Source organism: Equus caballus, chromosome 18 (assembly GCF_041296265.1).
Source record: "Equus caballus isolate H_3958 breed thoroughbred chromosome 18, TB-T2T, whole genome shotgun sequence".
NCBI lineage: Eukaryota > Metazoa > Chordata > Mammalia > Perissodactyla > Equidae > Equus > Equus caballus.
This window is the reverse complement of record NC_091701.1, coordinates 61079223-61091799: the sequence shown is the minus strand read 5'-3', so window position 1 is coordinate 61091799 and position 12577 is coordinate 61079223. Positions and strand designations below refer to the sequence as shown.

At 35.4% G+C, this 12577-nt stretch overlaps 1 protein-coding gene across 1 annotated transcript in view; it reads left to right on the top strand.

Annotated features, from left to right (window-relative positions):
* LOC138918632 (uncharacterized) overlaps nt 1-12577 on the top strand; it is a 43154-nt gene that overhangs the window by 13067 nt on the left and 17510 nt on the right. The window lies entirely within an intron of this gene.

Below are 12577 nucleotides of genomic sequence, written 5' to 3'. Positions count from 1 at the left end.
ATGACTCCCTCTGTCTTAGTGAATTTATTTTATACCTAAAGGAATTTCTTTACTAAATGCTGTTTCCAGCAGTTATTCCTTTTCCCTCCTCAACATTTTAAAACATCAAACAGAATGCAATGTGCCTTTTGCCCACGTTAATATCTTCAAAGCTAAGATTAAATAAAAATGTTAAAATTTCAGTTGCATACTAATATGCAGATAACCCTCCTCAATGTTGAACGGAGAAGCTAAATAAATAGGACAAGCATTCTCTGTCTCTAAAAGAGGGAATAGGATTTCAGGAAAGGGAGTAGACACTGAAAGGCTCTTTGAGATTTTTAAACACTGAACCACTGTTCCTGTATGTCTAGAGCCAAGTGCCTGACCTGGCGATGGCACCTTTTGGACTTGTCATACCTAACAGCCAGCCTCTCACCTTTTGATATAGACTTCTGTTCTATTCTCCAATGAAAGGTTTTAACTTTTATAATCGTCAGACTTTTCAACAAGAGCTTAGCATTAGATTGAACAAGTCTGTCGGCATAACTGACCACAAAAAACCTGATATGGTCCGTTTCAGTAGCAATGGATACTTTAATGCAGTTATTCTATTTTTTTTTTTAAACATTTGTGGTCCTTACACCTTTATTTCCTTTTTTTTAAAAAATATTTTATTTTTTCCTTTTTCTCTCCAAAGCCCCCCGGTACATAGTTGTATATTCTTCATTGTGGGTCCTTCTAGTTGTGGCACGTGGGACGCTGCCTCAGTGTGGTTTGATGAGCAGTGCCATGTCTGCGCCCAGGATTCGAACCAACAAAACACTGGACCGCCTGCAGTGGAGGGCGTGAACCTAACCACTTGGCCTCGGGGCTGGCCCCCAGTTATTCCATTTTTAAGAAAGTTTTATAGCATAATAGTGAAATCAGCAATATTCTGCAGTTAAATATAACTATTTAATTCTACTGTCATAAGTTTTTCATTTGAAGTCTTAGTACTTATAAAGATTAATTTTATCCTAAAGACTTAATCTACTCCTTGTAAAAAGTAGCTCTCTTGGATGCCTTTTCTATTATTAATTAGCAATGTTACTTAGTTGAATAACTTCTTTTACTTACAAAGCTATGGGTAAGATTGCCACCAAGTTGATGGAAGCAAACATACTGTCGCTATGCCCGTCCTCTCCTGTTCACTATTATTGTCTTTGTTCAATTCATGAAAATGCCACTAAGCCAGCAAAAGGTACTACCACCTACTATTAATTAGGCAAGATGAGCTGCCAAAGTATCCTGGGAAAGAAAAGTGGCTTTCTACTGAGAAAGGCTTCACTTCATGTAGAATTTTCATCGGAAAAATTATCGTACTTGATATTTGTCCTTTAGATACCTGGAGGTTTTCAGGTTTTTCTATATTCTTAAAACTAAACACTAAAAGTTTGATTTGACTTTGTTTCTACTTTATCAATTTGGCAGTTGCAAAAGCAAGAATACTACAGGTTGCAGTTTGCCACATTCTCCAGGACATAGCTGAGAAATAAAAAACATCTTTAAATATCAATCAATCATTAGGATGTGAAATATGATCTATAGGCTCTTGGGAGGCCCCCAACTCTTTCCAGATATCTGCGAGGTCAAAACTATTTTCATCATAATAATGAGATGTTAATTGTTTAATAAACAACTTTCGTAATAATAATGAGATGGTATTTTGTGCACACTCATTCTTTCAGAAGTGTACAGTGAAGTTTTCCAGAGACTGCGGGATGTGTCATGTCACAGTAGATTGAATGTAGAAATGAAATATGAAAATCTAGCCCTCTTTTGTAAAGCCAGACAGTAAAGAGATTTGCATAAACGTAAAATCCTGCTGTCTTCCTTATTAACTTTTTTTGGGAAATTTTTCGTAAACCTGAATGTTAATACATAATGGACATTATTATTAAAATTAATAAATATTTAAAATTTCTCAGTTTAATTTCTAATATGGTAAATATCAGTGGACACAGTGGACATAAACAAAAGCTCTTCAAAGTCCTCAATAATTTTTAAGAATGTAAAAGGATCTTGAGACAAGAGTTTGAGAACCACTGATTCAATCCGATTGCCAAGAAAATTTGCTACTTTTACCATTTTATCCCAAGAATTGTGTCCCTGAAGTTTTACTTAATATCCTTATTCATTTAATGATCTCAAATCCATTTTTAGTTCTTGTATCCTATGCCTCCCCGACCCTCCATGCCCCACTGCCAACTATAGATTCACGGCCAGATCAGTTACCCTGAATCCTGAATTCTGCAGAGTCCTGAACAATCGCAGCAACTTGGTGACTTGGGAGGCAAAATTGCTTGGAGAGGTATGAGGAAATAAGAGTAGGAATGGTGAGCTTCAAAGAACTTAGATTTTATAACTGGTTATATTTCTCCTATAACCCCTATATTCTTGTAACCAAGGCAGGGAGAACTGACCAGAGCTAGAAGCTTAACATTTATGGATGGTCTGTAATGTGTCAGACATTCTATTAGCTACTTTACATTTTTTATTTTTAACCCGCAGTTTCTTTGGAGGTATGCATAATTGGCTCATTTCGTGGATGAGGAAAACTAGGTTTGGAGAAGTGAAATTATCTGTTATCAGCCTGGCCTGATTAGCCCTCAGGCCATGTGAGCATGAGATGCTTTTCAGTTTCTTTTGTGATATTTCTTCTTCCTTAGATTTTACATAGGGGGAGGTCTGGACCATAATATATGTTTAATAAGTACCTTTTGTAGAATGGAGACATAAATTTGATCCAACCCAAGAGTTGAGTCCTACTTAGCTGTTTTAGGCTTCTTTCTTTTTTCTCTCACATCATTCCAGCTCCCTGATCAGAATCAGAATTTCTAACTGTTCCCTCTGTTCATAAAAGCGTTATAATCAGAGATATTTTAGCATGGAGAGCCACTGACCTTTCAAGGGCTGTGAAAATTAATGAGTGAAGATTGGACTGTTTTTTTCCAGAATGTAAACTGGAATTAGTATAAGAGGAACTTAAAAATAAATTGCCACTGGGGACTGAAGAATTATTAGAAATAAACATCAAATCTCAAGTAGGATTTTTTATATAACATGAAATACACATTTTGAAATACTTCCCCACATCCCTTTCTGAACAGAAATTCTATCTTGCTTTCATTAGTCTATCTAGAACAATTTGGTCAGTTCAGGCAGAGTTTAACAATCAACTTAAAGTACATAAACAGTTTAATATCATTAACTTTCATCTTTATTTGCCGTATAACTTGAAATATTAAAAAGTAATGGTTATCCTTCCAGCAAGTACTTTGTGTGATTTTCCCATCTGAAAGATCACAGGGAAGGAGGGTGAATAATTCACATGATCCAAAACGATATATTTTAACTGCCACCTATTTATTCATTTTATTTCTAACAGGAAGAGACTTAAATTTGTACCCGTCACATCAATGGTGGTGAGGGAGAAACGCTAACCACTTTACTAACAAAGAGTTTAGATTGACTTAAAGCAAAAATTATTAAGATGGCTCATGATAAGTTAAGAGAAATATAAATAATTAAGAAAATAGCTTTTAAAAGTATTGCTCTGATTTAATATTAATTACTTACATATTTCCTTATTCAGAAATATCTTTCATTGCTTTTATAATTATGAAAAATAAGATGTCTATTTTCTCTGACCTGATGTATTAATTCATTGCACATATTTTACAATGTGCATCACACACAACCTTGTGTGTACATTTCTCCTCTCCCTCACTAGAGTGCAAGCTTCTAAGGGCAGAGAATCCGCCATTCATCTTTGCATCCTTCACTAAAAGCAGCACAGTGCTGTGCATATTGTGTGTATTCAATAAATATTCATACGAATAAATTATTGCTCATCACACATGCTAAGGTTTCTTTCACAATTTTAATTTTAATTCTATGTTGATTTCTTTAGAGGAATTGAGAATCTAAAGCCCAAAATTTAGCTGAGTCTTCTTTAGATTTTATTTATTTGTATTCTTTAAATGAGTGTTAACGTAAAACGCAGGAATCACTTAAACAATGATTAACAGTGGTCTTGTTAGCATTGTCTCAGTCAGTTACTTCCCCTGGAATAAAAGTTCTGCTCTTTGATCACAGACTCTGGAGATCACATCCCCTCTGTCATGTCTTTAAAGATGGCCTACAATCACAAGAGCATAGAAGCAAATAGGTAGTTTTTGAACAAATCCAGCGCTCAGTCATTTGGACACTGGAACAAAAGATAAACAAGACTTTAACATTTGTGATGAAATAAAACGTAACTAAAACAGGGCAGGAAGTAAACAGAACATTCATGTCAGGAAAGAGATTTTCTTTAATGAAAACTAATAAGGATATGCATTCCACAGATTACATTTTTTTTAACGGGAAAATTCTCCAGAACTAATTTGCCATATGTTGTATTTTGGAGGCAGTTAAGCATGAGAGTGAGGTGTCCTCACAATACAGCCAACTTGAGAGTAAGCCACTAATTTTTTTTCTTGGGAAATGTGACCTACATAAAAGTACTTATATTGTCAAGAAGAGTGATAGAATGACAGAAACAAGGAGAAGGTGGTTTTCCTCATGAGAATGGAAAGATGGAGAATAAGATCTTGTCCATTTTCTTCGGGAGAGAAACAGAGCTTGAGAAACAGCAGTGCTGGTTGAGCACCATGATCAAGGGCAGGGGTCACAGGAGGACGAGACAGACCTGGGTTCGAATCCCACCTATACCATTTTAGCCCTGGACAAATCAGTTGACCTCTTTTCTTTTTGTCTGTAAAATAGTCATAACGATGATCTCATAGGCTTGTTTTGAGGATATAAAAGATCATGTTTTTAAAAAGCCTGGTACATGATAAGCATTCACAAATGGTAACATAAAAGGAACAAACAAACAAACTTGTTCTTTCTACAGCAAAGAATGGTATTTCATCATGCTATTTTAGCTTAGTGGAAACATTTCTTAAGAGCCTTCAACTGTTGTCTAAAATTCTACACACTCTAAATAACCTTTTATATTCTATTTTTTTTCAAGAGACATTAACTTGAGTTAGATAACAAATATCTTACAGTGTAAACCCGTACATCTGATTTTAAATCAATTTCTTGTAAAATATATTACGTGTATCAAAATCACCAGCGCTTTACTACCTCCTCAGGGAACTGATACAATTGATGTTCAGAAACTAAAAAGTAGGAAAAACTTGGTCCTGAAATTTGATGTATTTACCAAAATGTGGCACCTGTGAACCTGAAACAATTAGTAGACCATACTCATTTCTTTTTTTTTTTTTTTTTTTTTAGATGGATTGCTAATGTAGCAATTAAAATTTTATTCTTAACTTATTACTATGAGAAAATTTCAAATGTACAGGTAAAGTGCAAGAATGGGCAATTAACATACATATACGTCTTTCACCTAGATCCTTGCAAACATTTTGCAACATTTGCTTTGTCTTTTTCTGTATTTTTTCCTGTACCATTTGAGAGTTCATTGCAGTTCTCACCTCTAAATACTTCAGCATGCATCTCCCAAGAACAAAGCATTGTTCCACATAATCACAGTATAATTTTATCACACTGATATAACACTGTTATCTAATATACAGTCCGTATTCAAATTTCCCAATTGCCTCGATAATAATGTCCTTCACAGCTTTTTCCCTGTTTTTTCTTTTTCTTTTTTTGAAATTTTTCTGATCCAGTCATTGCATTCAGTTGCCATTTCTTTAGTTTCATTTTTTCTGGAACGTTTCCCCAGTTTCTTTGTCTTGCATAACATTAACATTTTTTTTTTTTTTATTTTTATTTTTTTTATTAATGTTATGATAGATTACAACCTTGTGAGATTTCAGTTGTACATTTTTGTTAGTCATGTTGTGGGTACACCACTTCCCCCTCCGTACCCTCCCCCCACCCCCCCTTTTCCCTGGTAACCACCAATCAGATCTCCTTCTCAATATACTAATTTCCACCTATGAGTGGAGTCATATAGAGTTCGTCTTTCTCTGACTGACTTATTTCGCTTAACATAATACCCTCGAGGTCCATCCACATTGTTGTGAATGGGCCAATTTCGTCTTTTTTTATGGCTGCCATACTCATTTCTTTACTGGGAAAAGAAAGAGTGAATTGCCTCCTGAGAGTGAATGGTCAGCTCTTTAGAAAGGAGCTTTGTCTAGGAGCATTAGTTATCCTGCTGAGGATAATTCCTAGCCTGGTTTCCTTTGTGAAGGCTCAGGATGAGGACCGGGTCCTGAATATTACCACTTACCCTTTTCTCCTCGAGTTATGATTAAAAGAGAATAATCATGGAGATTTGAGTCAAACAGGGATCAAGACGTCAACATTATTACTCATAAATGGCTATGTCGGGGATAGTCATGCAGTCTTTAAGACTCAAGAATAACTGAAATATATTGTTGCCTGATCTTCCTGTTAGTTGACACGTACTGTTAAGTGTCTGTAGACATTCCTTGGGAACTAGAGGTCTCAGGGCCCAATACACTGTGTTCTCATGTTCTCCCGCATGAGTATATTTAGAGATGAAATCAGCTGGAAATGAACATTAAGAACAACCTTAAAGGGGAAATGAAATCATAGCCAGGCAGTTTTTATCTCTGCCTTGGTGGTAGGGTATGTTATGTGCTCACTGTATGCAAATGTCTCTGGGCTTTAAAAAGACATTTTTTTCATGATAAGAATAGGCATAAAAAGGAGTAGAAAAAGAAAAAAAATTGCTTGTATATCTACAACCCCAATATAATTACTATTAGCACTTTTCTGTGTATCATTCTGTTTTACAAGTCTGTAAAAATATTGAAAAACTACTTTTTATTTTGCTCTTTCTAGTCAAAGCCATAGCAAATATTTTCAATGTTATAATATAATCTTTTAAAACATATATTTATTGATAGTGTAGTGTATAATATTACCCCAAATGGATTTAGCAGAATTTGTTTAACCAGTCACCCTATAATTATTTCCAATTTTTAAAGTTATTTCCAGATTTCCCTTTGCTAATATATATAATGCTGATGTATCATTCTGCATAAAACTTTTGCTCTAAAGATTTCTTACCTTAAGATAGATTCTAAAAATTTGAATTTTGGGGTAGAAGGTATATTTAGGATCTAAAGTATATTCCCACAAAATATTTTTAGTAGGAGGCAAATAATCACTTTCTCCTAATAAAAAACCTTATCAGCACTCTAAAATCCAGTGCCAGAAGGTTGTCCTGCAGAGCTGTATTTTAGGAATGGCAACAGCTCAGATGAGGCCTGTATATGGGAGTTGTATTTTGTCACGGATAATAACCATTTAGCAGCACTGCTCCCAGGAGAAAATGCTATGATTTAAACTTAAAACATAACTTTATAACACAATGATCTACAAGAAATAGTATTGTTTCATGCTTCATATATTTCAGAGGTTATACTTGGTTTTTGAATCATGTGAGGAATGATACATTCCAGAGAAAGAAACAGGAATATTTTATCAGTTACAGCTATTAAATTCTTTGATTTTATAATCCTAATGCTTTCCCCCAAAGTGGAAACAACCCAAAAGTCTATCAACTGATGAATGGATAAACAAAATATGGTGTATCCATATAATGGAATATTATTTGGTCATATAAAAAAATGAAGTTCTGGGGCCAGCCTCATGGCGTAATGGTTAGGGTTTGTGCATTCTGCTTCAGCAGCCTGGGGTATGTGGGTTCAGATCCTGGGCATGGACCTACACATTGCTCACCAAGCCATGCTGTGGCAGCATCCCACATGCAAAAAATAGAGGAAGATTGGCACAGATGTTAGCTCAGGGCCAATCTTCTTTACCAAAAAAAAAAAAAGAAAGAAAAGAAAAGAAAAGAAAAAAACGTTCTGACACAAACTACATTCATGAACCTTGAAAACATTATGCTAACTGAAAGAGGTAGACACAAAAGGTTGTATGATTCCACTTGTGTGAAATGTCCAGTACGGGCAAGTCCATAGATAACAGAAGTAAATTAGGACTTGTCAGCGGGTAGTGGGGGGATGGGGAGTGACTTCTAATGAATACAGAGTTTCTTTGTGGGCTAATAAAAATGTTCTGGAATTACATAGTGATGATGGCTGCATAACTTTGTGAATTTACCAAAAATCACAGCATTGTACAATTTAAAAGGGTGAATTTTATGGTATGTGAACATATCTCAATTAAAAAAAAAAACCCACAAAAAACCTGTGCTGAGCCATAGTCCAGAAACAGGTGAATTGGATCAATGGCAACTACACAACAAGACTTTTTTCCCCTAGGAAAGAAACTTTGAAAGAGAGCTAGAGCAGAAGTCCCTCAGAGAGGAGTGGGCAGATATACACAGAAATATACTTTTGATATTAAATTCTTTTTCTGTTGCTTGAACTAGCACACCAATTCTATTATGGGAATGGAAACTGAAGTTTTTTATTTCCTACTTTTATTTTTGAAACCAAAAGGGGAAGAAATTATAGTCAGAGAAGAGATGCATACTCCAAGATATCAGGGCCCTGATTTCCCCTGGCAACCACGGGCCAGAAGAAGGAAAACTTATGCCTTTCCTGCATAGTGTGACTTTGATGGAAGTCACGGACTTTTAACCTAAGGCCTAATGTCAAGGACTAGAGCTAGGAGGTAACCTCTCGGCAGCTGTGCGGGACTCTGCTCCCTTATTCCATTGAGAGAGGAAGGGACGAGTGTGGGGCCTCTTGGTGCCATACACTGGAACTTGCTGGTGTGTATTCTTGTGGGTATTTTAGCAGATTATTTGCCACATCTAAATTGAATTGTAGCCTATTTCCTTGTTGGAGTCTAAAAAACTTCATACGTAACGATCATTAGAGATTCTATATACCTCTGAGTAGAAATATGAATCTTCATAGCTGAATGGGTTAGTTTCTGGTCATTAGGGACCTCTGTAGCCACTTCAAATGGTCCTTTCACTGGAAAAGAATTTCAAACTTTTTCCATCTTAAAAAAAGCACTGGTTTAACCCTATGTATTGCCTCTACCTTCTCTCTCCCGTCATTTTAGCTGAAATAGTCTTACCAGATTGTTTGGCTGCCCCATTTTCCTCCCCTGCTCTGTTCTAGGTGAGCCACTCCTCATGACCTGTCTCTCCCTGGAAGCATCTCTCTTTCCTCAGATTTCAGGCTAGTTGGTTACCCTGAGATCTCTGATCTTTGATGGGTTCAAGAGAAGTTATACTTTTGTAGGTTTTCTGGAGTTTTCTTATTGTTAGTGTGGGAGTGATGGTCTTTTCAGCATTCTACATCCCAAACAGATTATAGAAGACACATCATTTATTAAATACTTATTTTTTCCAGTGAATTGAAAGGGCACCTATAATCTTTTAAATTCTCATTTATACTTAGACTTGTTACCAAATTTTCTTATAATTATAGCATATTTTTAGAGGGTTATTTTGGATTTAAAGATATAGAATCATAACATGTACAAATAGTAATAAAATTATCATTAATTTCAATATTTATATTCAATATTTAAATTACTTGTCTTAAATCATTATCTAGGACTTTCAGGCAGTTGTTGAATATTAGAGGTGATGGTAGATATTTCTTTTTTTGCCGATTTTAATGATAATTAATTTAGTATTTTACTATTTAATGATGGCTGTTGTGAGTTTTTGTTAAATAGTAGTTTCTTTTCACTCCTATTTACCTATAGTTTTTATTAGGTATGGCTGTTTTATATTAGTGAATGCTTTTTGACATCTATGTAGATAATGCAAATATGATTACAATAGAAGCCGAATGAATATAGAAGAAACAATAAAAATATGAAATTAATGGAATAGAAAATAAATACAAAGAAAAGATAAATAAGTAAAAACTGGTTCCTTAAAAATCAACAATGAAACCAGACATTGATCATCAAGAGCTGCTAACAGTACAAAAAGAGAGCAGACAGTGTATGCTTCCTGATACAACATCAGCTATAGAGTACTCTTCCCAAAATACTGAAAGTAAACCGTATCAACCTCAGACCCAACTACCAATTTACAGGATACACGGAAGACTACAAAGATGTTAAACTCCACCACTGAAATGCGATAAGGAAAATCCAGACTGTGGCAATCCCTAAAAAACAGACAATCTGCATCCTCAAATAGAGAAATAGATAAATTGCAAGGGGAAAAAAAAAAGGAGACCAAGAGGGAAGCCACTGGTTAAAGAGACTTAAGAGATGCATCAACCATTTTAACCTACAGTCCCTATTGGATAAAACAAGCAATCTGTTTAAAAATGTAATTACGAGAAAAATGGAAATTTGAACACCATATTTGATATTATTAAGAAATTCTTGTTCTTTTAGTTGTGACAATAATATTGCAGTTATGTTAAAAAAATTCCTTATCTGTAGAAAAGGACTACAAATATTTATGATGACATGATATCGTATTTGTGATTTGCTTCAAAATAATATAGGGTAGGGGGAATTGGATAGAAGTTAAATGAATAAACGTGACCAAAATCGGTAGTTATTGAAGTTAGCTGATAGGGATGTGAGAATTCACTTTATGCTTCACTGATTTTTATATATTTGAAATTTTAAGCAAAGGTTCCCAGGACTCTGGGGAATTGTTAAGAAGCCCGAAATTCTGCCAAATAATTAGGGCAATAAAAATGGAAAATGGATTTATAAAAAAAGATTAATAATTAGGTAATCTCTGATTAAGTCAAATATAATTACAGATATCTAGAAAAATACAAATTACCTGAAATGACCCAAGATGAGATAGGCATGTTTACACTGATTACTGTGTAAGAAATGGGAAAGGTTTTTAGAGACGATCAGAAAAAGTCACCAGTCCAGATTGTTTTATACCTGAATTCAATCCAACTTTCAAACAACACATAACTTCTCTATTCTTTATTATTTCAGACCATAGAAAAAGATGCAAAAGGACCAGAATTCATCTTTCAAGGACAACCTTAATACTGAATATTAGTAAGAATAGTTCAAACAAGAATATACATAAATATTGATACAAATATCATAAAATATTAGCAAATTAGATTCTGTAATGTATTAAGAATAATAAACCGGGGCCGTCCCAGTGGCGCAGTGGTGAAGTGCGCATGTTCCGCTTTGGCGGTCCGGGTTCGCCGGTTTGGATCCCGGGTGCGGACATGGCACTGCTCGGCAAGCCGTGCTGTGGTAGGTGTCCCACATATAAAGTAGAGGAAGATGGGCACGATGTTAGCTCAGCAAAAAGAGGAGGATTGGCAGCAGATGTTAGCTCAGGGCTAATCTTCCTCATAAAAAATAAAAAGAAAAGGAAAAAAAGAATAATAAATGATAAACAAGTGATTTTTTTTTGGTTTTCAGGGTTGAAAGATAGTTTAACATTATGAAATCTATAAATGTCAATCATTTCCTTAGCAAATTAAAGGAAAACCATGTAATTATATTAATTGCTGTTTTTCTCTTTTTGGTATTGCTGGCATACTTGGAGGGTACATTTTGGTTCAATTCTCACCCCAATTTGCAGACAGCTTCTGGATTAATCAGCAAATTTTCCAGTCCATGAAGTTGAATAGTGATGAGTAAGGAAAGGAAGGTATAGAAACCTTTTTCAGTTCCTCTAGAGGAGCAGGTTGCTAAGGCTGGCCAGATCAAGTTCAAATTGGTTCAAATCGAGCTCATTATGTAGTACACAATCATTATATGATATATGATGATTAAGATGGCTCTAATGACTAATGGAATAGATTTTGTGTCTTATTAAAATGCAAATTACCTTGGCATGGATAATATATTCAGCTTCATTTGCCAAGTACATGCAATAGAAGAGACTTTGTTAGGGAAGTGGAGAGGAGGGAAATATATTGGATACTTCAGATGGGGAGAAAGGTACATCATCAAGAAGGCAAAAGGACTTCAGGAGATCAATTTTACTGACTTCATACTTTGGCTTACGGGAGCCCTGAATGTCTGTGCTCTAGTCACAGAGGCCTCAATGGGAAAAGGAAGGGCAGATTCAGAGGGAGGGCAGACAAGAGGGATTAGCATTCAAAATGCCTCCCATGGTCCCAGCTTCTGACAGGCATTTTAATAATAGAAAGCACTATGATTGTTCACAATTTATAGATCAGGAGACTGAGTTTTACGGACGTTAAGTGTCTTGCACAAGGTGACCCAGCTATTAAAATGCTAGGCCAAATTTTAATTCCAAGTATGTATGGCTCCAAAGTCATTACTGTTTCCACTGAAATAATGAAAGGAAAGAATATTCAATTACAACATTTTCTTCATTAATGAGAATATGAGATGAGTATTACATATGCATATTATACACATCATACAAATATTTCAACTGATTTACTAAAAAGCAGATTCAGGGGCTGGCCCCGTGGCCGAGTGGTTAAGTCTGTGCGCTCCGCTGCAGGCGGCCCAGTGTTTCGTTGGTTCGAATCCTGGGCACGGACATGGCACTGCTCATCAAACCACGCTGAGGCAGCGTCCCACATGCTACAACTAGAAGGACCCACAACGAAGAATATACAACTATGTATTGGGGGGCTTT